The 5,207-nt window shown below is 32.1% G+C and overlaps 1 long non-coding RNA gene across 1 annotated transcript in view; it reads left to right on the top strand.

Annotated features, from left to right (window-relative positions):
* Positions 1-1,410: 1,410 nt before the first annotated feature.
* The window catches only part of LOC128163049 (uncharacterized), an 11,775-nt gene continuing 7,978 nt past the window's right edge, over positions 1,411-5,207 (top strand). Inside the window, exon 1 of the long non-coding RNA XR_008240757.1 lies at positions 1,411-1,899. This is a non-coding gene — a long non-coding RNA (uncharacterized LOC128163049). The remainder of the gene's footprint in view (positions 1,900-5,207) is intronic.

The following is a 5,207-nucleotide window of genomic DNA, read 5'->3' as shown; positions in this document are numbered from 1 at the left end:
GAAATTCTAACTTGCATTTTTTGAGATGTATACCGGTATATATAGTGAATTTTGAACTCTGATACCCATATGATATCAATAGAAAATCATGTTAAGGTGTTCTGAGACACTTCCGAATGGGAAAAAGATATCAGATTTTCCAATTACAAATCTCCATTAGAAATCTATTTTTATTCCTGTGAAAATCTCCTGGTAAAAAAGGGATACCCTCCATAAACAAATATTCAATATTTTTCTTTAAATTGATTTTAAATTTTCTTATTCTCTTTATGTGTATGTTGTAAAAAAAAAATATGGCTCAAAGGTGAAAGAAACAGTAACTTTGGACAGACTTAATTAATATGTCATAGGTTACTGTGGAATCATGGCTTTTAAGGGTGCATTTCGTAGATTAGCGCTGCATGGTTTAACGCGATTTAGTGGAGTTGAAATCGTTGAAGCACTTGATGTCTCACATTCTGTGTCACATACTGTGTGATGTGTTTTAGATTTTTTAGGCTTGTGCAGCCATAAGTTTCTTTTTCTAGCTGGAAAAGAAATTTAAGTTTCATATAGTAGCCGGTGCATCGTATTCAGTTTATAGCCGGTGCGAACATATCAGTATTTCAAATAGCAACCGTAACTTTAAAAAATCATTTGTTGTCAAATTATTTCGATCAAAATATACTTTCTTGTTTATTTTGTATTACTTAATGAACCAGAATAGATAAATGCTTTTTTCATAATATAGAACAAACAAACTATGATTTGTAGATGAAAATATCAGCTTAAAACTTGGTTGTAACAGCCTTTTAGTTCGTCACCGACCTAGGAAATTTCTCTATTTCTGGTTATTCATAGGACTATTTTCCAAACTACATTTATAAAATATTATAATAATACCTTATATGTTCCGTGCACACGGATTATTCAATCACTTACATGGTTTGGGTACATTTTTCGTCAATTTTGTGGGTTGATCCATGCGTTTCGTGCATGCTTTTTTCAACTAGCAACCGTTCAATTTTCGAATAGAAACACCGAACGCTGTTTTTTTTACTGATAGCAGCCGTTTAGGTACTACACCGTGAATATATAATCGGAAAATCAAACCAGGCAACGTCTAGAGCTCTCTATTCGGATCATATGTATATAGCTGCTGGAATAAACAACTGCATGCTTTGTAATGCAAACGTAAACAAAATTGCATTGCTAAAAATACTAGTTTCACAAATTACTAGTTTCACAAATTACCGGGTATTTTAATGTTTACTGTATTTTAATTTTTTAATGTCGTCAGTCCTACAGTTTTTTTCTTCCATTTCAATGATACTGTATCGTCTGTATGATAAAAGATCGTCTAGAACACTGAAAATTCAATTTTGATGTAAGTATATACATACATGTACATCATATTTGAAAATAATATAAAAATACTCAAAACACGCATAAAACGCTTTCACTAACTGCGTACGTTACGCTAATATGCCAGCAATACCATATAAGAGAAATAAGTAAAAAGTTATAGCTAATTTGCTCGTTTAATCATGTTAATGTTTCACAATTCATATACATTTGATTTTTCCGTTTCATACTCAACTAAAGCCGAATGAATACAATGCTATAATTGATAGACATTCATATGAATATTAATAAGATAGCAACATGTTGATAATCATTCATTAGATATAAATAAAAGATACAAAGTAAATCGTTTCTGGCCAGTCTATACCCTTTTTAAGGGATAAACGTGATGATATTTTCCATTCCGTTCCGTTTTCCGTTCCGCGTTTTAGCAACACCCATACATACATGTCTGTGTTTTCCGTATGCAGAAAAGGATTACGGTAGTTAAGATCAGCTAAAGGAATTCATTATTGTGTTTTAATTGGATTATCATTATGATGTTGACCAATTTAGGTAAGCATAATACATGTAGTAGCAGTAGCACAATATAATAAGATGCCAGCATGGGATTCCTGCCAACATACATACACATGTATATAAGTTCTACTTTCACTTTCTAAATGTAATCTCCCTTTGACAGCATACTGTATCATCATCTTTAATTTAATATTTAAATAAGCTTATCATCGTTACCTATCCTATCGCATTTGTAAAGTTTCTGTCATTTTAGTTGCAAAAGTTATTTTTTTCATTTGTCAGACTGCATGCACTGTTGAGTTGACCCCATATTGACCCTGTATAAACAATTTCTTATTAAATTTGTGTATTTCATATGTAAGTAAGTGTAGACACTTATATTTTTTATATGAGTAATAATAGGAAGGAAGGAGTATTTCTTTCTTAATGTATTATCCCAGTGGGCACGCAACGTTGTTTCAACGTTGAGAAATGGTTGAAATCAAGTTGCAACGTTGATCAACCATTATTCAACGTTGAATCAACGTTGAGGTTTAAACGTTGAAACCCAAACCATAACTCAACGTTGATTCCACATTGAAGACCCAACTTATTTTCAACGTTGAAGACATCAACCACTTTTCAACGTTGAAACAATGTTTTAATATATTAATGAAACTGAACACATATTTTCAAATTTAAACTTCCTTATCATTTGTTTAATTTAGGTTTTACTTATATTTTGTAAAGTGGAAGCATTAATTAAATGACATGTTTTTACAAATATTAAATGTTAATTTGAATACAATTTTATCTTATATATATTCCAAGAAAATTAATATATTATTTTCTTATCCAATTAAAATATCAATTTTCTTTTAAATGAAAAGTTAAATTAATATTTCACATTACATTCTTATAAAAAAGATTGTTTTCATACAAGAAATTTGAGATTGAGCTGTGCGTACAGCACGTGGCTAATTGCATTTTAACTGGGTCAGTGAGAAGGGGATGCGCGGACCTATCACTACTGCAAGCACTGCTGATCAAGGGAGTTATGCAATTTACCAGGCTGCTCTATGTCAGCTTGACCGCTAAAGACGCTATTGGTGAACAAAGAAAGTCAGTTCTTAAGTACACCTCGTGCAGTCACAACACATATTTTATGCACAGGAAAATGCAGGGATTTTAGCTTTTGGACGATTAATTTGTGACTATTTTATATTTTACACTGGAGTATCTTGGGAGTTATTTTTTAAATCAGTCTGCAGAATGCAAATGATGAACTGACAATTGTGGATTCTACGTTTTTGTGTTGACATCCTTTGTTTCAGGCCATGGAAAACAAGCATGGCTACCATTTGGCGGAATGTACGTGGTTTCTCCTACAGCCTTATTTAAAACATTTTGAAATGCCAAGTTCAACTTTTTAACGAGGACTTAATACACAAGTTGTTTAGCAAAGGATATACTCAAATACTACTAAGATTTAAATAAAGGCCGACTCTATACATTTGGATTTTTTTGATAAAGTGTCAAAACACATAAAACAGCACAACGTAATAAAAGACGATATGTTCATAAACAACATTTTACAAAAATCACTTAATTTTAACTTTTTTTTCATTGTCATATCTATATATTCTAAACCAGATTTCAACACAATTTCTACGTTGAATCAACGTTGAACTTTGACGTTGAAACAACGTTACATTTTCAACGTTGCCTCAACTTTCATATGCAACCTTATTTCAACGTTGATTCAACGTTGATGCCTGACGTTGAAACAACGTTGTTTCAACGTTGAAATGCCCGCTGGGATAATGCATCAAATACGATGTAGGTCATGACCTTATGGGACTGTTCTGACCCCACGAAACAGGAAAATACAAAATATCTTCTAAAGTCATTATGATGCATCAACTGGTGTAAAGTACTTTAATGACCCCAAGGTGTTGTCTTTAACCCCCCCCCCCCCCCCCCCCCCCCCCCGCCTTTATGAAATAGGAAATGATATGATACACTGTATATTTTGTTAACTTCTGAGATCTGAGATCCTCATCCCTAAACTGTTTAATTTATTTTTGCTCTTTGTGTCATTGCGCATAAAATTGTATTGTATTGGAGACACCCTGACATTTTAGAACTAGAAATAATAATGTATTTTATCTTATTCATATGTTATACAGTAGTGTTTGATCCATGTGGGTAATTCCTAGCCTAATGATGTCACTGCTTTGTTTAGGAGACTTTACAATTGCCCCAAATAGGTGAATACACATGGCAGTGATGCATATAACATTTTGTTTATAAATCTTAAAAATTGAATTAAGCTGCAATTTCCAAAATGTTAATGTGAATCACGAGAGAAAAAGCAAGCAAGAAATGATTTAAAATTTGCTACTGTACACATGTAAGAATGTATTAAGAAGACTGAATCTTTATAAGCAGGTTAGATTGGGGGGGGGGGGGGATGAATGTGGAGTATAAACATTTATAATTTGAATCATTTATTGTTATTAATTAATTTTAACTTGTCAATGAATACTACTTATTGATCCCAAGGTAGAAATATGACCTCTGATCGTATCTCAATAGATCATTTGTCAATTATGCAAGGTGTAATGTAATTTTTTTTAAGAATAACATTTTTTACCAGTTTATAAAAGTTTTTAGACACCCAAATTATATTTTGATTTTAATAGATTATTCGACAAGGAAGGGGGGGGGGGGGGAGAGAGAGAGAGAACAGTTTATAATTGAGTTTGTTTGGGAGTGGGGGTTCCAAGTCATATATTTGACAATTTTTTAATGTAATTTAAAATAAGACTAAGCCATACTACAGTCATGAAATGAATAGTATAGAACAAAACACAAACTAATACATGTACATGTATATATACATAAGAAGTATTACAAAACAGATGATTGATCTATATCTGGGTTCTTAAATTGAATCATATATCATGTACATATTATATTGTTTCTTTGTTCAAGGCATTTAAGATGGTATGTAGGTCATGATCCCAAGTGCTCTTCCTGAAATTATCAAATATCATAAAAACCATTGAGATCCCCACCTTAATCCAAAGATATTATTCCTCCTTAGGTCATGCAGGCGCATCAGATCATTATGGCATGTAAGTCATGACCCTAAGGGGTCATCCTGACCCCCTTAGAATCAGAAATTGTCAATTATCTTTAAATTATTGATGTTTGATGATCCTATCTCTATTTAATCTTTATTAATTATTAAGTCTCCTGAATGAAGTTTGGAGACTTATTGTTTTTGTACGGTTCTTAATACATGTATATATTCTTCATCTTCTTTTTCTTCTTTCCAGCTCTGAACTTGTTTCTCAGAG

The sequence above is a fragment of the Crassostrea angulata genome, chromosome 9 (assembly GCF_025612915.1).
Source record: "Crassostrea angulata isolate pt1a10 chromosome 9, ASM2561291v2, whole genome shotgun sequence".
NCBI classification, from domain to species: Eukaryota; Metazoa; Mollusca; class Bivalvia; order Ostreida; family Ostreidae; genus Magallana; species Magallana angulata.
Note: the sequence above shows the minus strand (reverse complement) of the source record. Positions and strands in the feature narration are given on the sequence as shown.